General features: G+C 41.6%; 1 long non-coding RNA gene across 2 annotated transcripts; it reads right to left on the bottom strand.

Moving 5' to 3' along the window:
• Positions 1 to 3,181: 3,181 nt before the first annotated feature.
• Positions 3,182 to 18,462, bottom strand: LOC132819458 (uncharacterized). Of its 2 annotated transcripts, none has more exons than XR_009645084.1 (3): positions 18,375 to 18,462; positions 17,588 to 17,670; positions 3,182 to 3,542 (listed from the first exon to the last, which is right to left on the bottom strand). It is a non-coding gene; the product is annotated as an uncharacterized LOC132819458 (long non-coding RNA). The 2 variants fall into 2 exon arrangements; XR_009645085.1 differs by lacking the exon at positions 3,182 to 3,542 and adding an exon at positions 3,796 to 3,913.
• Positions 18,463 to 25,420: the final 6,958 nt, after the last annotated feature.

The following is a 25,420-nucleotide window of genomic DNA, read 5'->3' as shown; positions in this document are numbered from 1 at the left end:
GAAGTATGTAAGGAGATTTCAGTTACCTGCAAGAATAGCGTGGTTATGGTAGGGGAGTTTTAAACTTTCCAAACAGACTGGGACTGCCATATTGTTAAGGGTTTAGATGGAGAAGAATCTGTAAAATGTGTACAAGGAAATTTTCTGATTCAGTATGTGGGTGTACCTCCTAGAGAAAGTGCAAAACTTTATCTAATCTTGGGAAGGCAGAGCAAGTGGCTGCAGGGTCAGTGTAAGAGCACTTTGGAGTCAGCAACCATAATTGTATTAGTTTTAAAATATTGATGAAAAAGTTTAGACCGGACCTAAAAAGCTGAAGTTGGAGGAAGAGTAATTTTAAAAGAGCATTCGGCAAGAACTTTCAAAAGCTGATGGAGGGCAGACATTCGCAGGTGGTGAAGGGACACCTGGAAAATAGGAACCCTGCCAAAAAGAAAGATAGAGTCCCAAGAGACAATATATTCCTGTTAGGGAGAAAGGAAAGCCTGGTAGGTGCAAGGAATGCTGGATGACTAGAGAAATGGAGGTTTTTTTAGATTTCTAGGTTACTTAGTGTGGAAACAGATCCACCAAAGCGCAACTACCCAGACCCATTTCCCTACACTACAGGCAATTTAGCATGGCCAATTCACCTAACCTGCACGTTTTTGGACTGTGGAAGGAAACCAGAGCACCCGGACGAAACCCATGCAGATACAGGGAGAATGTGCAAACTCCAGAGTCAGTTGCCTGAGGTGGGAATTGAACCGGGTCACTGGCGCTGTGAGGCAGCAGTGCTCACCACTGTGCCACCCACTAAGCAAAAGGAAGCATTTGTCAGTTATAGGCAGGAGATTAAGTGAATCCAAGAGTATAAGGGAGGAGGAGTGTACTTAAAAGGGAATTCAGAAGGGCAAAAAAAAGGAACAGGAGATAGCTTTGGCTTAGGGTTAAGAAGAATCGAAAAAAAAAGTTCTTATATATGTTAAGGGCAAAGAGGGTAACTAGGGAGAGAATAGAGCCCCTCAAAAGATCAACAATTCAGCCTATGAGTGGAGCTGCAGGAGACTGGGGGTGTGGGGGATTCTAAACGAGTATTTTGTATCAGTGTTTACCATGGAGACATGGAACATAAGATGTGGGGAAGTAGATGGTGCCATCTTGAAAAAAGTCAATATTAGGGGTGGTGGTGCTGGTGCTGGCTGCCTTGAAATGCATTAAAGTGGAGAAATCCACATGATCTGATCAGGTGTACCCTAGAACTCTGTGGGAAGCAAGGGAACTGATTGGTTAGCCCTTTGCTGAGATATCTGTATCATTGATAGTCACAGGCGATGTGCTGCAAGACTGGCAATTGGCTAACATGGTGCCACTGTCTAAGAAAGGTGGTAAGGAAAAGGAGTTAGGGAACTATAGACTAGTAAGCCTGATGTTGGAGGGAAGCAAGTTGGAGAGAATCCTGGGGACAAGATTCACACATTTGGAAAGGCAAGGACTAATTCATGTATCAAACTTGATTGAGTTTTTTTTTGAAGTAACAAAGAGGATTGATGAAGGTAGAGCGATGGACGTCATCTATATGTACTTCAGTAAGGTGTTTGACAAAGTTCCTCATGGGAGACTGGTTAGCAAGGTTAGATTTCATGGCATACAGGGAGAACTAACCATTTGGATACAGAACTGGCTCAAAAAGGTAGAAGACAGCATAGTGATGGAAGATTGCTTTTCAGACTGGAGGTCTGAGACCAGTGGTGTGCCGCAAGGATCAGTGAGCATGATTTGGGCATGAACATAGGAGGATGTTAGTCAATTTGCAGCTGACCCCAAAATTGGAAGTGTAGTGGACAGCAAAGGATACCAGAGTATATTGGGATTTGATCAGAGAGGCCAATGGGCTGAGGAGTGGCAGATGGAGTTTAATTTAGAGAAGGGCAACTTTTTCCACACAGAGGGTGATGCGTGTATGGAATGAGCTCCCAGAGGATTTAGTGGAGGCTGGTACAATTGCAACATTTAAAAAAGGCATCTGGATAGGTATATGAATAGGAAGGGTTTGGAGGGATATTTGGGCCAAGTGCTGGCAAATAGGACTAGAATAGATTAGGATATCTAGTCAACATGGATGAGGTGGACTGAAGGGTCCATTTCTGTGCTGTACATCTAAACATTTCTAAGTTAGAAATTCAATTCTCTTTCAGAATTTTATTTTCCCCCAACAGCTTTCCTATCACTAACATGAGACTCGCTGCCTTTTATTTCCTTGGATTCTCTGCCAACCTTTTATTAAAGGAAAATGAAACCACATCGGACAGAGGACCGCTAATTTGTTCTATTCTTTCTGGTTATTCTCTTCCCCTTGACATTCTCAAATATCTTGAGATTCTCACTAAATCTTGCTAACCAGTGTCTTTGCTCTATTTCCTTAAGCACCATCCCTGCACACATTCTACATGACTACAGCCTAGGTTGATTTGTTTCTTTTGCATGTTAATCTTTCTTCTTAACCAGTTCTGAATATTTTTAGACACCCAGGGTGCTCAACTTATTGATCCTACATTGAGCCCTAAAAGAAAAGGGAATATATTACTCTGAACTAGAGGAAGGTTTTCTTCAGTGTCCAATACTTATGCCTCAAAACAAAACTTCAAAAACAAGCAAAAACCACTCACAGATCAGCAGCTCATGATCACTGTTTTTGGCAGCTTGCTACATGGGAAGAGGAGAAAGTGAGGTCTGCAGATGCTGGAGATCAGAGCTGAAAATGTGTTGCTGGAACAGCGCAGGTCAGGCAGCATCCAAGGAACAGGAAATTCGACGTTTCGGGCATAAGCCCTTCTTCAGGTATGTGGGAAGAGCTACATTTTAAACTTTCACTAGCTGTGAAGTGTCTGGTATCTGGAGGTCATGGAATTTGCTATATAAATGGGAGTCAATCTAAGTTTTCCTCATTACCTATCAAATAAATTATTTAGGGCGGACTCATGATCAATACTTACTCATCGGAATAATTAAGCCAACATTCAAAAACCATGTCTAGTTTATAATCTACATATATATCTCAACTTGCCTTTAGTGAGAAAAAACAACATTTTCTGATGTGTACTTGAAGAAAATAAATTGAAAGCTTATTGGGTCCAATTTTGTTCATTTATTAAATGATTTTAAATGAGAACAGTTTGCAAATAACACAATTGATGGTATAGTGGATGGTAAAAGAAGCTTATCCAAGTTTACAAAGAGATCAATTGGCTCAATGGGGTGAGTGGCAGCAGATGGAATGCAAGGTATTTTGGTACAAAAAACAAACAAGGGGAGGACTTACAGTTAATGGAAGGGCCTTGGAGAGCATTGCAGAGCAGAAACCTCAGAGTTCACAAACTCAGTTCTTTGAAATTTGTGTCACAGATAGACAGGGTGGTCAAGGCGGCATTTAGCATGCTAGCCTTCATTGCTCAAGCCATTGTGTGCGGAGTTCAGATGCTATATTGAGGTTGTACATGACGCTGGGGAGTCTCTTCTGGAGTAATGTGTCCAGTTCTGGTTGCCCTTCTGTAGCAAGGATACTAGAACATGGAAGAACAACATGGTACTAGAATAGACTCTTCAAGCCTGGGCTGATGCATTTTGCTCTTCCATACCGAAAACGGTCTTTACTTACAGGATCTACATCTCTCTATTCCCTTTCCGAATCATGTAGGCAACCAGGTATTTCCTGAATGCCATTAGTGCATCTGCTTTCACTACATCTTCTGGCAGCATACTCACCACTCTTCATGAGAAAAGCTCGACTTGCACATCTCAAACCTCCACTCCTCACAGCTACCATGGAGTGCTCCACACTGGCGGCAGGGGTGGGGGGGCAGAAACATTCCACTCCATCCATGCCATTCACACAATCTTATAAACTTCAGGTTACCCCTCATCCTACTGCATTCTAGTGACAAAACAAACAAAAACCAAAAACATCTATCAAATTTTTTCTCCATAGTTACAATCCCTCATTACAGGCAACATCCTAGTCAACCTTTTCTGTCCCCTCTCCAAAACATCCACATCCTTTTGTTAGTGTGACAATCAGAATTGCACACAGTATTCCAAGTATGGCCAAAGTAAAGTTCTACAAAGCTGCAACATAACTTGACTATTCTTATACTCAGCTGCAAATGTGTTGCTGGTCAAAGCACAGCAGGACAGGCAGCATCTCAGGAATAGAGAATTCGACGTTTAGAGCATAAGCCCTTCATCAGGAATGAGAGAGAGAGCCAAGCAGGCTAAGATAAAAGGTAGGGAGGAGGGACTAGGGGGAGGGGCGATGGAGGTGGGATAGGTGGAAGGAGGTCAAGGTGAGGGTGTTAGGCCGGAGTGGGGTGGGGGCAGAGAGGTCAGGAAGAGGATTGCAGGTTAGGAGGGCGGTGCTGAGTTGAGGGAACCGACTGAGACAAGGTGGGGGGGGAGGGGAAATGAGGAAACTGGAGAAATCTGAATTCATACCTTGTGGTTGGAGGGTTCCCAGGCGGAAGATGAGGCGCTCCTCCTCCAGCCGTCGTGCAGTTGTGTTCTGCCGGTGGAGGAGTCCAAGGACCTGCATGTCCTCGGTGGAGTGGGAGGGAGAGTTAAAGTGTTGAGCCACGGGGTGATTGGGTTGGTTGGTTCGGGCGGCCCGGAGGTGTTCTCTGAAGCGTTCCGCAAGTAAGCGGCCTGTCTCACCAATATAGAGGAGGCCACATCGGATGCAATAGATGATGTGTGTGGAGGTACAGGTGAACTTGTGGCGGATATGGAAGGATCCCTTGGGGCCTTGGAGGGAAGAGAGTGTGGAGGTGTGGGCGCAAGTTTTACATTTCCTGCGGTTGCAGGGGAAGATGCCGGGGGTGGAGGTTGGGTTGGTGGGGGGTGTGGATCTGACGAGGGAGTCACGAAGGGAGTGGTCCTTGCGGAACGCTGATCGGGGAGGGGAGGGAAATATATCCTTGGTGGTGGGGTCCGTTTGGAGGTGGCGGAAATGGCGCGGATGATACGTTGTATGCGGAGGTTGGTTTGTGGGGTGGTGGGGGGTGGGTGAGAGCCAGTGGGGTTCTGTCTTGGTGGCGGTGGAGGAGCGGGGCTCAAGGGCGGAGGAGCGGGAAGTGGAGGAGATGCGGTGGAGGCATCGTCGATCACGTCTGGGGGGAATCTGCGGTCCTTGAAGAAGGAGGCCAGCTGGGCTGTGCAGTGTTGGAATTGGTCCTCCTGGGAGCAGATGCGGCGGAGACGAAGGAATTGGGAATATGGGATGGTGGTTTTACAGGGGGCAGGAGGTGTAGTCCAGGTAGCTGTGGGAGTCAGTCGGTTTATAATAGATGTCTGTGTTGAGTCGGTCGCCCGAGATAGAAATGGAAAGGTCTCAATGTCCCTTCAAATGAAGGCAAGCGTGCTATAGGCCTATTTCTAAAATATATATAAAAAACCCACCTTATTAGTGCTGCCACCTTCAGTAATCGGTGGACCTACACACCCAAAATCACTCTGCGTATCTATATGCAGAAGGGTTCTGCCATTTACCGTACTCTACTTTCCAAAATGCATTACCTATTTGTCCAGATTAAACTCCATATGTCAGGTTTTCTGCCTGTGCCCACACCTCCCCTCCTCAACCAACTGATCAATATCCTGCTGTATTCTGACAATCCTCATTATCCACAACACCACCCACTTCTGTATGGGCAAACATACTCATTAGACCAGCCATGTTTTCTTACAAATCATTTATGTAGACCATGGACAGCAGAGGTCCCAGCATTGATCCCCAGGGAATACCAGTCACAAACCTCCAGTCCAAAAAGCATCCTTCCACCACTACCCTGTCTATGACTAAGTCATATCTGTATCCATCTTGCCAGATCACCAGATACCAGGCGATCTCAACTTTTGTATCAGTCTGCCACAAGACTAGTCAAAAGACTTTACTGAACTTCAAGTAGACAAAGTCAACTGCTTTTCCTTCAAATCTTCATCACCTCAAAAAAGATACTCAATCTCCGACACAAAAGCACGCGAAGTACATTTGCTTCTAAAAATGGGTATAGATCTTGTCCCTGAGAATTTTTTTCCAATAATTTCCTTACCACAGACGTGAGGCTCACAGACCTGTAATTTTCAGAATTATCCCTTTTACCCTACTTAAACAATGGGACAACATGGTTGTCCAGTCTCTGGGACCTCACTTGTGGCCAAAGAAAATACAAAGGTTGTCTGTTAATGCTCCAATTTGTTCTCTTGCCTCAAATCAATATTCTGGGATAGATCCCATCAGGACACAGGGACTTCTACTTTAGGGCACAACATTTTTTTTTGACAGCAACTCTTTAAAATTTCTAAAGAGTCTCCCTTCCTTGAGATCATTCTCCGCTAATTCCTTCCTCTTTGGTATTCACCAAAGTAGTACTTGTTTAGGACCTCACCTACTACTTCTGGCTTCACTCTTTTGCCCTAGAGCTGGCCAACCTTTCACTAGCTACCTGCTTGCTTTTAAAAAAAAAGTATATAAAAACCTTGGGATTCTCCTTAACCTTGTTTGCTAACTTATGACCCCTTTGTTCCCTAATTTCTTGGTTAAGTTCTTTCCTACTGTCCCTATATACTTCAAGGGACCCAGGTCGTTCAGCTCTAAAGTGACAGTTGTGATCCTCTGCAACCTCATGCTATAGAAAATCACCTTGTAGAATATAGTTAAAGAAAGTCGCTAAGCAAGATATCCTATGTTAACAGAGCGCCCATTAGAATAAAAGGGATAATCACCTCTCCTGCTTCTTGTGGCTACTCACCTGTTCCCTAACAGTCATGCACTGGTTATTAATCACTGCCAGCAATCCTGTGCAATATGTGCTGTTCTCAGTACAGCTATTCAGTTCACTGTGACAAGATGAATATTCACAAGGCGAAATCAGTTCGGATCTCGTCACTAAAGTTTTTTTTTAAAAAGTGGAAGGGGCAGCAAACGTACATGGCTGCAGGTGCCGTGTCCTGGTGAGAGGTTCACTGCACCATTTTTGGATCAGAGGTTTCTACCAGACCCAGTTGCACGGTAGAAATTTCTACTCGATTTATGTATTATCACATGTATTTTGTTATAAACATAGTGCAAAACATCTTAAAAAAAACACAAAACCAAAAACACCACAAGCAGCAGAAAATAATAGTTTAACTTTTGCCGTTTTCTCTGGGAGCAGAGACAGAGGGGTGACCTGAGAGGTTTACAAAATCATAAAGGGGCATGGATAGGGTAAATAGGACTTCTCCCTGGGGTGGGGGAGTCCAGAACTAGTGGGCATAGGTTTAGGGTTAGGGGAAGATATAAAGAGACCTAAGGGGCAACTTTTTCAAGCAAAGGGTGGTGAATGTATGGAATAAGCTGCCAGAGGAAGGGAGGCTGGTACAATTAATGACACTTAAAAAAGGTAATTAAAAATTCACCAATAGTAGTAGCACTGAAAAAGGGTTTTTTAAAAAAAAACTTAACCGAGCTCCAATACAGTTTGATTTTGAATATTTGCATAAAAAGGATCCTCAACTCTTTATCCAAATCTACTGTAAAGGGGCACTGAGAAGAAGTAGTTTGAAGCAACTACCAAATCCAAGCTATTCAGAAACATTTGCAGGTGTTCAAAGCCCAGAGTAAACTTCACTGTGTTTTTTAATACACGTCAGCATTCATTACTTTCCATATCTAGAAAGAGAAACAAGGAGACTTCTTTAAAAGTCTGGAAGTCTGATTAATTTGCTGGAACTTGCTCAACATATGACTCACATTAGAATCACCCATTGTATGTTAGAGAAATAAGGCACTCCTTTTGAACTTTTGAAACTAACGCCATTGGAAAGGAACATATTTGCAATTGTAATTAAAAAGAATCCTAAACAAAGATAGTATTTAAAACTATACAGGTATTGAAAAAGGAAATTAAAATTAACAGTTAGATTAAAATTAAAAATTAGAGTGGTGCCACACATTTAAGTTAGATGAATTAAACAACTGGATGTCATTTTCGTCGATTTGATAGCACTTAGATTAGGGTTAGCCAATCCCCATTGTTGTGGTCTTAATTAATAATCCAGACTGATAAGGCTTGCACTACATTGTTAGAAGGTCAGTCTTTCAGTTGGAAATTTAAACTGAGAAAAGCTGCCGTTACCCTTCAGCAGTTATTTTTTAAAATATATTTTATTGAAAAAAAATTTAACATTACAAATTCAAAACAGTACAAAGAACAAGTAAAAACAACCCACCCTCATGTATAAATACATATACAGAAAAATATATAATAAAAACCCAACTAAATAAATAAATACATACAAAAACTCAATTCAGCCAAACAAGACATTCATATGTTCACAGTCCCTCCTTCCTCGATACTGGATTCATAAAACACAATCATTACGGCTATATAAAAAGTCCTTATTAGTGAGACTGATAAATCTGTGTCCAGATATTCCAAAAAGGATCCCAAAATCTTTGTCTTGTAAAAACTCTCAGTGTGGGGTGTACCATACTTGAAAAAAATCCACAACAATCTCCCACCAACCCGACAGGCCTGAGGGATTTTTCAGATACACAATATGATCTTCCCTTCCTTGCTCAAAAAAAAGTGAGGATAAACTGGGCAGGCTAAGGAGGGAAGAAGAACGAGAGCACCCGGACCGACCTTGAACTTTGGACATGAAGATACCTCTGGCTTAAATTTTGACACAAACAAGCAGTCTGGAGCCAAGTGGACCCTATGAGGAATCTTCAATGCAAAGCATGGATCTTATTGCAAATGGATATCTTCCTTGCATTTTCCCAAATACCTTTCCAAGCTGGAGGAGACTTCAATGCCTAGCTCTCTCCCACACCCTGCTCAGTCAGTCAAACTCCTCAACTGATTATATAGAGTACTAACAGAAAGTGTACTCTTAGCACCAAGCACCCTAAGTTGGATTTGTAGGGATCAAAGGTGTAAATTTTTTTAAAAATAAAGTCCTCAACTTGGAAATAAAAAGGAGATCCCTGTTAGATGGCTTGTATTTCCATGCTAACTGATTGAAGGGCATCATTGTCTCTCACTCAAATCACCCATGCAAAACACACCACACCACTAGCTGCCCAACGTTCGACTCCAGAATCTATCATCCCCGGGTGAAAAGTGGCATACCCATTACTGGTGTAAAAGAGGTTTTGCCAATATTGCCTTCATTCTGCTGAATTGCCCTCCATGCTTTAAAACGGTATCAATAACTATTGGGTTATGGCAATATTCCCCAACTGTCCTCATTTTGTCCAGAAACAGCAAGTTAGTAAGGGGGTACCTTGCCTGGGAGATTTCACTGTCTAACCATACTGAAAGAGGGCCCCAAAGGCTCACTCACGTAGGATTAAAAGCAAGCTTAGTTTGAAGTTTTTTTTTAAAAAGGTCCACTCCCGCAATCTAAGATAGTTGCAATTCAGCTAAATTTAAATGAGGGGCTGTTTACGACGGCAAATAAAAAAAGGAGCTGAAACAGCCAGTCTCCTGAAATGCTTGCTTATTGAAAACTCAGGGGAGAATATTCATCTTAATAAGCACTATCTGACCCAACCACAGGACTAGGAGGCCTCCCATCTTTGAAGGTCTTGTTTGATTTTTAGTCAAATAATTGAACAAAATTGGCTTTGAACAGCTGATCCAGAACTACAGTAGAGTAGAGAAATAAATATGCCCAAATACACAAAACACCCCTGTGACCACTTAAATTGGAAATCTATATTCACCCTCAAGATCTAGCACCTTCATTAGACCACCCATAGGCATTGCCTCTGATTTTGCAAGATTAATCTTGTACCCCCAAAAAGGCACCAAACACACAGATGCATTGTATTAGGCGAGGCACTGAAACTGCTGGATTAGAAAAATATTCGGACATCATTCGGATATAAAATCTTATGTAATTTTGATCCCATTCCTGGAGCTGATACATTAGTATCCTTATGAATGGCCTCTGCCAATGGTTCAATCACCAATATAAAAAGCAGTGGCGAAAGGGGACAGCCCTGCCAGCTGCCCTTAAAATTACTTGATCATACCCCACTGGTGATGACTGCAGCGAGAGGGACACTGTCGAGAACTTTCACCCATCCTATAAAGACTTCACTCAAACCAAACCACTCTAAGAGTGTAGAAAAGGTATGGTCGTTCAACTCAGTCAAAAGCCTTCTCTGCATCTCAAGAAATCACCAATCCCTGTATTGACTGTTGTTGACATGCTTGAATTACATTAAGAAGCCTCCCAACATTATTGGAGGACATGGCCCTTTATGATGCCCATCTGGTCCTCTTTAACAATAGAGGGTAACAGTCTCTAGCCTTAAAACTGAGAGAGTGTGTCTTAGGATATTAAGCTCCACATTTAAAAGTGAAATGGGCCTGTATGAAGCACAGTCCTCCAGGACCTTTCGTAAAAAGGATGAAATACTAGTCTTTCAGATGGCAGGAGACAATCATGGCTGTATGAGTCATTAAACATGTTGAGCATCAGGCCTGATGACATGTTTATAAATTCCTTACAGAACCCGCCTGGGAAGTCTATCAGGACCAGGTGCCTTTCTACTCTAACTGTTTCACAACTTCCTGCACCTTTTGCTCAGAGGAGATGACATTGGAAAAGGACTCTTGTTTGGGGGTATGCGCCAGAGAGCTCCAGATCTTTAAAAGATTTAATTTTGGCCCACCGCTCCTCACAACCCTCAGATTGGCATAATTTAGTAAAATCTCTGGAATGCCACATTAATCTTTTTGGAGGCACATGTTAGGTTCCCAGACCCTTCCCTGATCACTGTAATGGCCTGTGGGGCTCTCCTTTTCCTAGCGAGATATGCGAAGTATTTGCTTGGCCTATCACCATGCTCATATAACCTTTGCTTTGCAAAAGCAACCTCCTTTGTTGTCTGAGAGAGCACAGAATTCAGTGCAGACAGCAGCACTGTAACCCTCTGTTTGACCATTAAGGGCCTGTCGAACTAAGCCTTCTCAGCTGCCTTCAACTGTGCTTAGAGGAGATGTTGCTGCTCACCCTTCTGCCGCTTCCTACTGGCAAAGTAGGAAATAACTAACCCTCCAGCATAGGCTTTGGTAGTTTCCCAAAAGATGGATGGGGTACTAATTGTGCCTGAGTTAATGTCTAGGAATTCCTTAGAGAAATACTCCAGAAGTTTCTTACCCTGGAGGATAAAAAGGGACCCAGTCACCAGTCCTTCACTGTAACGTCCTTAATCTTAACCAACAGGTACACTGGAGCATGATCAGATGGTAGTATTACCATCTGATGCCGCCAAATCTAGGGTTGCCACAGAGGTCAGAGAAAACAAACAATCCTGGTCTGACATCTGTACGAATTGGAAAAAAAAGTGTAAAATCCCTGCCTGTAAAAAAAGGTGAAAGAACCTCCAGATGTTGACAAACCCCAACTCCACACACAGATCCAGTAGTTGGAGTATCGAGGGGCCTTTGAGCAACTGTGCGAGATCCACGAGATAGTTAAAATCTCCTGGCATATCATTTTATAGCAGGAGGAGACTGATCAGTTTAGAAAACGCATCTACCAAAAATTTGAGGGGATGAGCTCGAGGGCAATAAAACATTTGAAACACCATATTCTTCCCCATTTATCAAGGCTTTAAGAATTACAGACCTCCATATGTCTGTAACATACTCTAGTAAGTTAGGACGGGAGATTCCTCCTCACCAATAAAAGCTACTCCCCTACTTCTGGCATTAAAGGATGAAAAGTAAACCCGATCAAAGCCATTCTGCTGTAGTTTCAAATGCTCCCTATCATCCAAGGGAGTCTCCTGTAACAAAGCAATATCCACCTTCTCCTTTTTAAGACTCAAGAATACCTTCTTCCTCTTAATTGGTGAGTGACCTCCCTTGATATTCCAGGTACACTATTTATGGCTAATGACTTGATTTTAAATCTTCTGCAGTAACATTTAAAATTCCAGAGAGGAGGAACTCAAACCACAAATTGCTGAACCTTAGTGTCATATGATCCAAACAAAAAAAAACTACACTTAAACAAGTCTAATAAAAAAATTAAAAACAAAAACCCAAAAAAACCCAACATAAAGCAACAACAACACTGAATAGGAGAACTCACCCCTGCCCAAAGGGGCAACTACCCATCCCATACTGCCCATAAGTAGGCATTTAGTCATCCCAACCATTTTCCCCCCTCCAAGTCAGAGCCACACGCTGCAAACAAGCAGAAAAATACACCATGGAATAGCAATATGAATAAGGAAAAAATTGATTTTAAAGAAAAAAAAGGGGTAAATGTCCCACCCATCCTTTAGTATAACTTAATTTGAAAGTACTCATCTCAACCACCACCAAACATTGGTTTAAACCAAATGACCATCAACAGAAAGAAATAGGAAGAGCAAGCTCCAACCGGACTTGCTGTTTATTTTTTTAAAAAAGATACACACACAACTCTTATTTATACATACTAAATTCAGATTAGGTTAATTTGTCCACAAAGTCTCTTGCTTTCTCCGACATGTCAAAGAGATGTACAGCTCCATTCAAGATGTTCTGAGTACTGCCAGATACCTCAGTATTGAATCCCTAGCTCCCTCAGTCTTCTCTTCACAGATAGGATTCTCTTTTCTGGGTCACTACCGCTCAGAAGTCCTGGAAGAATATTATTAGAGCCCTCGTAAATTAGGGACCATCGATCCTTCCCCTGGATTCTGGAAGCTTCCACAATTCTGTGTGCCTTTGTAGTGATGAAGCCATACCAGGAGAAGACAAGGACATTGATCCAGACCTGGAACATAGAACAATACAGCACAGAACAGGCCCTTCGGCCCACGATGTTGTGCCGAACATCTATCCTAGATTAAGCACCCATCCATGTACCTATCCAATTGCCGCTTAAAGGTCGCCAATGATTCTGACTCTACCACTCCCACGGGCAGCGCATTCCATGCCCCCACCACTCTCTGGGTAAAGAACCCGCCCCTGACATCTCCCCTATACCTTCCACCTTCACCTTAAATTTATGTCCCCTTGTAACACTCTGTTGTACCCGGGAAAAAGTTTCTGACTGTCTACTCTATCTATTCCCCTGATCATCTTATAAACCTCTATCAAGTCACCCCTCATCCTTGGCCGTTCCAATGAGAAAAGGCCGAGAACTCTCAACCTCTCCTCGTACAACCTATTCTCCGTTCCAGGCAACATCCTGGTAAATCTTCTCTGCACCCTCTCCAAAGCTTCCACATCTTTCCTAAAGTGAGGCGACCAGAACTGCGCACAGTACTCCAAATGTGGCCTAACCAAAGTCCTGTACAGCTGCAACATCACTTCACGACTCTTGAATTCAATCCCTCTGCTAATGAACGCTAATACACCATAGGCCTTCTTACAAGCTCTATCCACCTGAGTGGCAACTTTCAAAGATCTATGTACATAGACCCCAAGATCCCTCTGTTCCTCCACCATCTAAGAACTCTACCGTTAACCCTATATTCCGCATTCTTATTTGTTCTTCCAAAATGGACAACCTCACACTTAGCAGGGTTGAACTCCATCTGCCACTCCTCAGCCCAGCTCTGCATCATATCTAAGTCCCTTTGCAGCCGACAGCATCCCTCCTCACTGTCCACAACTCCACCAATCTTCGTATCATCTGCAAATTTAGTGACCCACCCTTCGACTCCCTCATCCAGACCTGATCTGCACACTGTGACCCGGTCAGCCCATCTTCAAGCCTCATGAAAGCCTCCAAGTTAAGGAATTTCAGCAACCAGTCCTCAATAAATTCCACCAGCCGCTCACTGTCCTTACACTTAGGTAGACAGACGATCCAATTTTTCCCCTCCGGCCCCTGTTCAAGATCATCCACTTGGTCTCAAATTATGGACCTGTGTTTCCAGAGCTTGAATCCTATCCTTGGAGGAAGTGGCATCAGCTTCCACCCTGTGATTGTGTTGAACCTCATCCATCCTCTTTTCCAGATCTCCCAGCTGCTGTTCATGCTTCTGCAGCATGCAAGAGATCGGGGCCAGCTTCTCCTCTATCTGCTTACCCAGCATCTCGTGAGATTTTGCGAGTTCATTCATCAGGGCCTGGTAGTAATTGAGTCAGAGGATCCTGCAGGTTGGCATGCAGGCCCAGCCTCAGATGCTCCTCCTCCAGCATCTCTGGGTGGCAAAAATGCAGGTAAGTCAATTTTTCAGTTTCCTAGGACTCCATGACCTTTCTTGAGTCCCAGGATATCACGATGGCCCGGGTTGGGCGGCTTAGCAATTTGTCCCACTTGTGTTGTGGTGCGGAGCTGTGCAACACGATCCTCCTAGAACGTTGCCATCTTGGATCTCCCCTTCAGCAGTTATGTTAAACCGAACCTAGTTAGGGCTGTTGTGGTGCAGTGATAGTGCTCCCATGGGCCTCCTCCACCAAACTCTAGCTACCTAATGCCTAAAGACCACCACCTTCTGCCTTGGGACCCTCCAACTACATGGGATCCATGTTGATTTCACCACGTTTCATTTCCCCCTCCTCTTATCCTAGCACCACCTTCAAACTGTACATCACCCCCCCCCCCCACCTCCATCTACCTAACGCATTCCCAGCTACCTTCCCCAACCCCACCCCGCATTTACCTCCACTCCCTTGGGCCACCACCTCATTCCTGAAGGAGGGCTTTTGCTCAAAACATCAACTCTCCTGCTCCTTGGATGTGCCTGACCAGCCATGCTTTTCCAGCACCACATGTTTTGACTCTGATCTCTAGCATCTACAGTCCCCACTTTCTCCTCCCATCTCTAAGCCAGGAGAGATGGGTTCAAGTCTCAAGACAAGTTGATCAGAAAATATAAAACCAAACCCATTTGGCTACTCTAGTTCATGAGTGATCCAAGATACTTAAAAATCAAGAAATTATTTTCAAGTCATCACAATTTTTGTTGTGTAGCACTTGGCAACACTGAATTCCAAAAATACTTTTGAGCTAACCCAAGCATAGCTACTGTCATAACATGGTAAAACACTGCAGCCCATTTCTACACAAGATCCCACAAACATAAATGAAATAAAATATTCAGATGTTTGAGACATTGTCATTTACCAATGATGTCACTGGGAACAATTTCCCCACTATGCACAGAACCTTTTAATGTTCAATTTAACATAATCTCAAAACAGTATATCCTTAACCTTAAGTGTGGACCTACATTAAGTCTCCACAGTCAAGTTTGATAACCTGGGTTTGAGTATTAAACAGTAATACCATTGAGCCATGGATGACATCTTAAAAGATTTAGATTATCAAACTTGCACTGATGCTCTAAAAGGCACCCTATTCTATCCCATCTCCCTAACTGCACATGAGGATTTAAAACCATAGTCAACCCATCCCAGCTGCATGTCCTTGGATACTACAGGGACATGTTTAGGAAGAGCATGTGAACTCTACAGAGTTGGTCACTAACTAATGACCACATTTTCAGTTACTTAAGCTCCCTGCATTGGAGTCCTCTTCCTTCACCTCTTTTGGCTTTGCTTTTCTCCTTTAACACACATCAAAGCATCCCTTTGACTCAGCTTTAGTTGCTGAAAGCTATTTGTAGCTAGGTGACACATTGTTTTATAATACTCATTGAAACATCTTGGGACATTTCAATGCATTTAACAACATGTTGAAAGTTTTAAATATTGGCTTACAACAAAAAACATTATTTTAATTGAAGATTTTAAAAAATTGTCGTAAATTATTTTGATCAAGGAGAAAAACAGCCTGTGTACCAATCAACCCTTCATAATTGCTGATAGCACATTCCAGCAATTGTCCCTAAAGAAATGAAAACTCAAGTGCACAATACATCACAAAAACAAGTCTATTTAACTTTCTGGAACAGGTGACAAAACTGGCTATTTAGACCAGTTAACTCATGCTGACATGCAATGAGTAACCCTAATTGCATGCACACACCCATCCTTCAGCTACCTATTCTGTATCGTCATTTCCTACGTCAATCAATGCATCCCACCACCCTCTCTGCAAAGACCTCCCCTGTGCTGTTCAGAATCTTGAAGTTTATACTAATTGCCAAAAACCAATTGCTTCTATTTTGTCATCCTTTCATAATTACAGAATGCTGAGGATTTTACAAATTGTTGTTTGATATAATGAAACACTCCAGTGTTACAAGTTCTTTTTTGCACACCACTACCCCATTACAACATCCTGACGTAGGGGAATGGGTCTTTAATAATTCTGCTGTTAACCTCATTATTGCCTCAAATCCATCCTGAAATATGGAATCAAAAACTGAACATAATACCTAACTGACTTACTAAATTGCTTCATAGATTCATCATTACATCAACTTTTTAATTTAAAAATGCTTTAAAAAAAAACTTGAGTCTTTTGAAATCTCAATGAGAGAAAAAAAAAAGTTTGTTAAAAGCTGCATGGAATCATTTTAAATACAGATTACTTTTATTCAGCTCAATCTCCAGTTTAGTAGTGATGACAATACTTCCTCTACATTAGTTTCAATTCAGTTCCTGGCATATTCAACCTTAATCCATTTAATATTGATCAGTTACATGCACAAAAAGGCAGGAGTTCTCGACATAAGACAGGAGTGGAAGGCAGGCCATTCGGCCCATCATGTCCGCTCTGCCATTCAATCATAGCTGATGGGCATTTCAACTCCACTTACCCACATTCTCCCTGTAGCCCTTATTTCCTCGTGACATAAAGAATTTATCAATCTCTGCCTTGAAGACATTTAGCGTCCCGGCCTCCACTGCACTCTGTGGCAATGAATTCCACACGCCCGCCACTCTCTGGCAGAAGAAATGTCTCCGCATTTCTGTTCTGAAATGTTCATCATTACCTTTGAAAATTCTAAACTGTTTAAATAACTAGATGTATGACCTAATTTGTTAAATTAGAAAGTATTATGAACTTTTATATATCCAGGAAGAGTTAAATAAGCCATCCACATTTAAAGGAAAACATTGAAAGTAGAAGAGTAAAAAAAATACACCCAAAGCTCATGTCTACTACATTCTTCTTGGAAGGCAGGAGTAATCTTAAGTAGTCCATTTTTTGGATCCATTAAATTGTACCCTCTAGTGTTTCCACAGTAACCAACTAAAAACTTTTGAAGCACTTCACTCTAGTACAAATGTAGGCTTTGTTCACCATATTTAAGCCACCTCTGAAACTCGGAAGGGCAATGACTTAAAAAAAAACTTACTGTAGGGTGGTAAAGTCTAAAAAAAGGAAAACAAGATACTATTAACAGAACAGCTCATTGCCAGGCTTAACTAACTTATTAACCAGAGCAACCTGTAATGCCAAAACTTCAAGTTTCAGTTAAAGCAAGATTACTTTTTGAAAACTGCTTTCCCCAGTCAGAATTACATAACAGGGAAAAGAAAATCTAGGAAAGGGTGTAAGCGTTAGATTATATGTAATGCAATGCAGTGATTTCTGCGACTTATTTCACAAGACACCATCTTAAGTTAGTTAAGAAATGAGTTTTAAACACGCCTGGCTTTCCAAAATAAAAAGTTACAGACTCTTAACCACTTACCGGTTTCGGCATTTTCGGTCTTCTAAAGCTTTTTTCTGGTTGAAGAAATCCAAGAGCCTAGGATTTGAGGTCCACTCAATCACCTGCCACAAAATAGAAGATGAGGTGAAGAGCTCGGTCGGTAGTGCTTGGCCCGGAGAGATCCTCCGGCCTGGTAAAGGCTGCAGCTTACAGTGATTCACCACCAGAAACTTTCAGCTGGCGAACGGGGTACAGCCAGAAAATCCACTAACAGCAGGTGCCGCCCATTCGTTAAATACCTCCAGGGAGGAAGGTGGTGAGGTAGAGGACTGTGAGAAGCTAAATAATCCGAGGCTTGGTCCCGGGTCGTCCAGGGTTAATTAAAGTGACATTCCCCCGATATTTGGGAGGTTAAATCAGGCCTTGAACGGTTTAAGGTATGAACACTTAATTCAGGTAGATTCCGTGTGTACGCTGACATTTACCTCAAATTGTTAACTTATTTAAAATTCTTAAAGTATAGTTTGGATCCAAATTTTAAATACTTTTCAGAACTTATTTTAAATTTGATATCTTAATTTCAATTAGTTTTATTGTAGATGAATTCGATTCAAGAAAAAGAAAAACTTTTCTAAACTGTGACGCCTGGTGTTCCACCCATGCCCGTCGCATTTCCTCCACCGAAAACTCGGTGAAAATGTATCACAGTCTCGGCAGAGATTGGGCCGGACATGCATCAATCACAGCGCAATTGAAAAACCCACTCTTGCCGCTCCTTTACTACCTCCCTGGCATTCTAACTTTTCCCTATAATTCAGCTCCTCACCTGCATAAGTCACCTACGCTTGGCTCTTTCCAATATGGCTGGCTGTTCGTCTTACCTGATCCTGTCCGCTACCTGCTTTACTCTTACTGCCACTCCCCTGTAATGGTGCCGCTCCTTTTCTCAGTGGCGCTGCCTTCCACTCGCTTCCAATACTACAGCATTAGGGAAGAACCGACTTTCATTTAGGTAGCACCTTTAGATTGTTGGAATTTTTGGAAAAATAGTTCTCACAAAATCAATACAAATGAAGTTGATCAGGGTATTGGGATAATTCATTTTCTCTTAACGAAGACGGTGGAATCTTTCTTGTTCAGTTCAAATGGCTCATTTATTTAATATCTCACCAGAAAAAGATCTCTGTGAGAGCAAAATGCTCCCTCACCTCTGTACTCGAATGTGGGCATTATGAACTCAAAGTCTGGAATGGGGCTTGAATTTACGTTTGTCTGATTGTGTTTTATTTGAGCTAAGTATCAAAGTACAGTGTGGCTAAAGGGTAGACAGAGTGATGGCCACTGACCTTGTGTAACTACAGAATAACAAACACAAACGTAGGCAGTATACGTATAAAGGGAAACAGGGTATCACAAAACACAAAAATAGAATACTGCAGTTGCTAGAAATCTCAAATAACAATAGAATTTCTTTATTTGCAGCACTTTCTGTTTTTATTTCAGGCTGCCACATAAAATGTGATCATAAGACACAATGGCTCACGATGGAAGGGGCTTCTGGCATTTGCCAGATTAGTTGTGCTACATTGTATGTCATTTTGAGGTCACAATGCTTGTCAAAACAACTAATAGACAGAAGATGGAGTGAAGAAGTGAGTGGAGGAAAACCAGTGTTAAAAGAATCTGGAAACAAGAACCAAAAGACCTAGGTCTGACTGACCAGCTACCAAATTGAGGTTCAAAATAGTTGACAATAACATGATATCATTGCCAAAATCAAGAGAACTGAGTAAAGCCACTTCATTCCACCACTTTTTGGTCTGGACTCTTGATCCATAGAATGCCTGTAATTCAATAATAATATTTATTTAAAATTGTCTGTTCTGTTTGTGAATGAATGTGTTCACATTTGGATATAAAGGGAGGGTAGTTTAGGGTTGCATATTAGTAATTAATAATCAATTTTTGCCATGTTAAAGAATATATATGTTATAATACCTTTTTGTTTCCTTGTTTATTGATGAAACCTGGTTTGTGTTTCTTTTATCTTAGATATTGATAGAGGTCATAAAAAAAAACCATCTTGATCATTTACATGTTTGTAACAACTCATGGAATAATGGGATTTGATTACCAACGCAGACTTCCCATCAAGATCATGACAGAACTTCAGCTCCACTTTGCCATCCACTTCTCGAATCTCTGATCTTTCAAGAGAACAAAGATCTATAAAGAAACTTCAATATAACAACAACGGAGCATCCACAACTTTCTGGGATAGAGAATTCCAAAGATCTATGGTTTTTTTTGGGCCATGAAAATTCTCCTAATCTCATCCCACTTGATTGTTTTCTGATACTGAAAGAAACTATATCTTTGCGATTTTTGAAAAGATTTGTAGCTCATGTTGATGATAAATATGTAAATTAACTCACTGAGCTTGAAGGTTTGTTTTCAGACACCATACTAAGTAACATGGTCAGTCAGTAAGCGTCTCTGGTGAAGAGCTGGTGGTATGTCCCACCTCTCTATTTTTAAGGCTTGGTTTCTTAAGGTGGGTGATGTTATTTTTTTCAAGGGAAGGTAGGTAGGATCTAAATCAATGTGTTTATTGATGGAGTTCTGGTTAGAATGCCATGCCTCTAAGAATTCTCATGTATGTTTTTGTTTTACCTGTCCGAGGATGTGTGTGTTATCTCAGTCAAAGTGTCATCCTTCTTTGTCTGTCTGTATAGAAACTAGTGATAGTGGGTCGTGTCTTTTGGTGCTGAAAATGTGTTGCTGGAAAAGCGCAGCAGGTCAGGCAGCATCCAAGGAAGAGGAGATTCGACGTTTCGGGCATAAGCCCTTCTTCCCCAGCAACACATTTTCAGCTTGGATCTCCAGCATCTGCAGACCTCACTTTCTCCTCGTGTCTTTTGGTGGCCAGCTGGTGTTCATGTATCCTGGTGGCAAGTTTCCTGCTAGTTTGTCTGATGTAGTGTTTTTTTACAGTTCTTGCATGGTATCTTGTAAATGACGTTAGTTTTGCTGGTGGTATCTATTGGAGCTTTTAGATTCATTAGTTGCTGTTTAAGCGTGTTGGTAGGTTCATGGGCTACCATGATGCCAAGGGGTCTGAGTAGTCTGGAAGTGATTTCTGATATGTCTTTGACATAAGGTGATGTGGCTTAGTTTTTCGTTGTGTTGTCTGCTTGTTTGGGTTTGTTTCTGAGGAAAAGGTGGATTGTGTTTATTGGGGACCCATTTTTCTTGAAAATGTTGTATAGGTATTTTTCTTCTGCTTTTTGTAGTTCGTGGGTGTTGCAGTGTGATGTAGCTCATCAGAATAATGTCTTGATGAAGCTTCGTTTGTAGGTGTTGGGTTGATTGCTTTTGATCCATGTGTGTTGTTTTCCTGTAGACACTGGTTTGAAGCTGTCCTTTAACTGTACATTCAACTGTCATCTCTCAATATCTCTGTGGTCCAGATTCCCCAGTGAATAGGGTCATGAAGATGTACAGCACAGATGCAGACCCTTTGGTCCAACTCGTCCATGCCAACCAAATATCCCAATCTAATCTTGTCCCATTTGCCAGCACTTGGCCCATATCCCTCTAAACCCTTCCTATTTGTACACCCATGCAGATGCTGTTGAAATGTTGTAATTGTACTAGCTTCTATCACTTCCTCTGGCAGCTTGTTGTAATTGTTCCAGCCTCCATCACTTCCTCTGGCAGCTCATTCCATACATGCACCCTCTGGGTGAAAAAGTTGCCCCTTAGATTCCTTTTATATCTTTCTCCTCTCACTCTAAAACTTCTAGTTTTGGACTCCCCCACCCCAGGGAAAAGATATTGTCAATTTATCCTATTCATGCCCCTCATGATTTTAAAAATCTGTATAAGGTCACTCCTCAGCCTCCAACACTCCAGGGAAAACAGCCCCAGCCTATTCAGCCTCTACCTTTAGCTCAAATCATCCAACCCTGGTAACATCCTTAAATCTTTTCTGAACCCTTTCAAGTTTTTCAACACCCTTCCAATAGGAAGGAGAGCAAAATGGTATACAATATTCCAAAAATGGCACAACCAATGTTCTGTACAGCCACAGTATGACCTCCCAACTCCTAAACTCTATACTCTGACCAATAAAGGAAAGCATACCTTCACTATCCTACCTACCTTAGACTCTACTTTCCCGGAACTATGAACATGCACTCCAAGGTCTCTTTGTTCAGCAACACTCCCCTGGACATTACATTAAGTGTATAAGTCCTGTTCTGATTGCATTTCCAAAATGCAGCACCTGCTTTTCCAAAATGCAGCACCTGCTTTTCCAAAATGCAGCACCTCACATTTATCTAAATTAAACTATCTGCCACTCCTCAGCCCATTGGCCCATCTGATCAAGATCCCGTTGTACTCTGAGGTAACCTTCTTCGCTGTCCACTACATCTCTGATTTTAGTGTCATCTGCAAACTTACTCACTGAATACTTCAACAGAATCACTTTATTTTACAGTACATCGACTGGCTCTTTAGAATTTAGATCATCAAATTCTAGAAATTTATTGGATTTTAGACCCTTAGTTTTCTTCAATACTTTAAAAAAAATTGTTATTAATTACCTTCATTTCCCCACTTTTTTCAGTAGCTAGATTACAAACTAGTAAGTTCTGTCTTCTACTATGAAAACAAACTTAAAATATTTATTCAATATCTCTGCCATTTTCTCATTCCAATACTGAGTTCTCCTATCTAAGTTTCCAAGGGTTCAATGTTTAGCAACTTTGTCACTTATTTAGTATAAAGCCTATAAAATCTCTTATAATCTGGTTTCATATTCCTGGCAAGGTTCCTCTTCTATTCTAAGTTTTCCTTTTTTTTAATCCATTTTTAATGCCCCATTGCTGGCTTCTTATCAATATCTATCCTCAGATTTCTTTAATGCAACATTATAAGCCTTTTCTTTTAATCTAACACAACCTTTAACTTGCTATGTAAGCCAGAAATGAATCTTTCTTGCTGAGTTTTTGTTTTACAATGGATATGTGTTTTGTTTGGCAATGGAATATATTTTTATTAAATGTTTTTTTAGTTGAACCACTAAATTGGTATAGTGCAGAAGAATGCTATTCTGCCCGTTATGCCTGCACTTGCTCTCCGAATAAACATCGTTGACCAGATTTTCAAAGGAGTGGCAATCACATGCAGATTGCCATTCCCCTCATTCTTTTTTTCACAAAAGCAGGGAGTTCTATATTTCTGATAGAGATCCTTCAGAAATGTGCAACTGTACTTCCTTCAGAGTGAAGATCTGTTGGGGAAAGGCAAACCACTCCCCTTTCCCGCTAATCAGTTGCCTGAAAAATAAAGTTCCAGATGGCCACTTTGACAGCTGCTGTCAAACAATATGTATACAGGCAAATGTATTGTTAGGGTGCCGAAAAGCTAAAGTGCCAGATTAGTATGGGGTAGAGTACAGCCAGATAAGTAGGAACTAGCCAAGTGTTCCAGCTGGTTTGGTTTCCAGCTGGCTTGGGGTTGGGGTGCAAGGATATAAGATGCCAAAAGGGTAGAAGATAGGATACCAGGTAAACACAATGCCAGGTAAGTAGAATACAATGTGGCAAAGAAACCAGGAAAGTGGTAGGAATTTGGATCGGAGGTTGGGTGGGGTGGGGGTGTGGGCGGGATGTGAAAAGCGGAGCAGTGAGGGGGTTGCTGGATGTTGGTTCTTAGGTGGCAGTTAGGGCTGGCAGCAGGTGAAGCATAGATGAGTGTGGAACTTAGGAAGATGGGGTGTCTAATGGCAGGGAAATTGGGGCTGGGATGTAGAGCAGGAGAAGAAGTTATTGGGTCCTTTGTAGAGAGGCGGTGTCAGGTCAGGATCTCTGAGAAGTAACAGCTCTAGAAGAGTTGTCGTTGGGGACATATGACATAAGTATAGAATCAGTTGAAGAGTTACTGAGGAACTAGGTCATGTACTTGATAAGCTAATATTTCCTGAGTAACTATTAATTTACTTAATTTCAACTGAACCATCCAAATTCTCCAGTTTAAATGGCGATATTTGGAGGGTTCCAGGTGTCAGGGAATTATTCATACAGTATCTTCAATTTCAGGAATTTCTTCATAGTCTACTACATTGGGGATTCCCACCTATGCTGGAATAATGACTATCTGGCCATCAGAACATCGGGACTCATGACTTTGTGCCATTCTCCCATCTGTTCCTTATAACATTATTTCCATAATTTACATAATTAAATCATCATCTAATGTTTTGTCAATTGAACCTGCGTCCACCACACTTCCAAGCAGTGTGGACCAGATACAAATGACTTGCTGCATTAAAATGTATTTTCTCATATCGTATTTACTTCTGCAAAATACTTCAATTCTGAGCTTTCATATTTTTGATTTGTTTATCAGCAGCAAGTTTTTTCTGTCTTGACCATCCAGACTTTTCATAACTTTTAATACTTCAATTAAATCTTATTCTATTTCTCCTCTCCAAGAAAAAATCTATCTCCATGACTGCAGTTTCTCAATTCTGTACCCATTCTCAGAACTCTCTTCTGTACTCTGTCTGTAATGCCTTTGCATCCTTCCTAAGTATGCATATCCAGAACTGTGTTTTATACATCTTCAGATAACCTTCCAGCTGTTGTAGTCAATGTCACTATTAATAAAATATAGAATATCAGATGTTTTATTAACTGTTCTCTCCATCTATTATGCCACTTTAAATGACTAATGCAAATAAATTCCCAGATGTCTCTGCTCCACATACCCTTTGGAATAGTACGCATTATTTTATACTATCTGTTCATGTTCTTGCTATGAAAATGTATTACCTCATGCTTTATAGAGTCATAAAGTCATAGAGATGTACAGCATGGAAACAGACACTGTGGTCCAACTCGTCATGCCGACCAGATCTCCCAACCCATTCTAGTCCCACCTGCCAGCACCTGGCCCATATCCCTCCAAACCCTTCCTATTCATATACCCATCCAGATGCCTTTTAAATGTTGCAATTGTACAAGCTTCCACCACTTCCTCTGCCAGCTTGTTCCATACACGTACTACCTTCTGAGTGAAAAAGTTGCCCCTTACGTCTCCGTTATATCTTTCCTCTCTCACGCTAAACCTATGCCCTCTAGTTCTGGACACCCTACCCCAGGGAAATGACTTTGTCTATTTATCCTATCCATGCCCCTCATGATTTTATAAACCTCCATCAGGTCACCTCTCAGCCTCCAACACTCCAGGGAAAACGGCCCTAGTCTATTCAACCTCTCCCTATAGCTCAAATCCTCCAACACTGGCAACATCCTTGTAAATCTTTTCTGAACCCTTTCAAGTTTCACATCTTTTTGAATTTCATTTGTCATCAATCCTCCAACTTGTCAATGTTCCTAACCCTTATGTGTATTGTTATGCAGAGGGATCTGTGTGTGCAGGTCCATAAATCCCAGAAGGAGGCAGTGCAGGTAGATAAGGTAGTTTGAAAAAAAAAGGCCTACGGTATTCTTGCCTTTATTGGGATGGCAGTTGAATATAAAGATAGGCAAATTATGCTGCAGCTTTATAGAACTTTAGTTAGGCCACATGTGGAATATTGTGTACAGTTCTGGTCACCACACTACCAGAAGGATGTGGATGCTTTGGAGAGGGTATAGAAAAGTCTTAGAACATAGAACATAGAAGGATACAGCGCAGTACAGGCCCTTCGGCCCTCGATGTTGCGCCGACCGAATCCTACCTAACCTATACTAGCCCAATAACTTCCAAATGCCTATCCAATGCCTGCTTAAATGACCATAAAGAAGGAGAGTTCACCACTGATACGGGCAGGGGCATTCCATGAACTCACAACCCGCT

The sequence above is a fragment of the Hemiscyllium ocellatum genome, chromosome 10 (genome assembly GCF_020745735.1).
Source record: "Hemiscyllium ocellatum isolate sHemOce1 chromosome 10, sHemOce1.pat.X.cur, whole genome shotgun sequence".
NCBI classification, from domain to species: Eukaryota; Metazoa; Chordata; class Chondrichthyes; order Orectolobiformes; family Hemiscylliidae; genus Hemiscyllium; species Hemiscyllium ocellatum.
The sequence above is the reverse complement of the archived record's forward strand: the minus strand, read 5'-3'. Positions and strand labels throughout refer to the sequence as shown.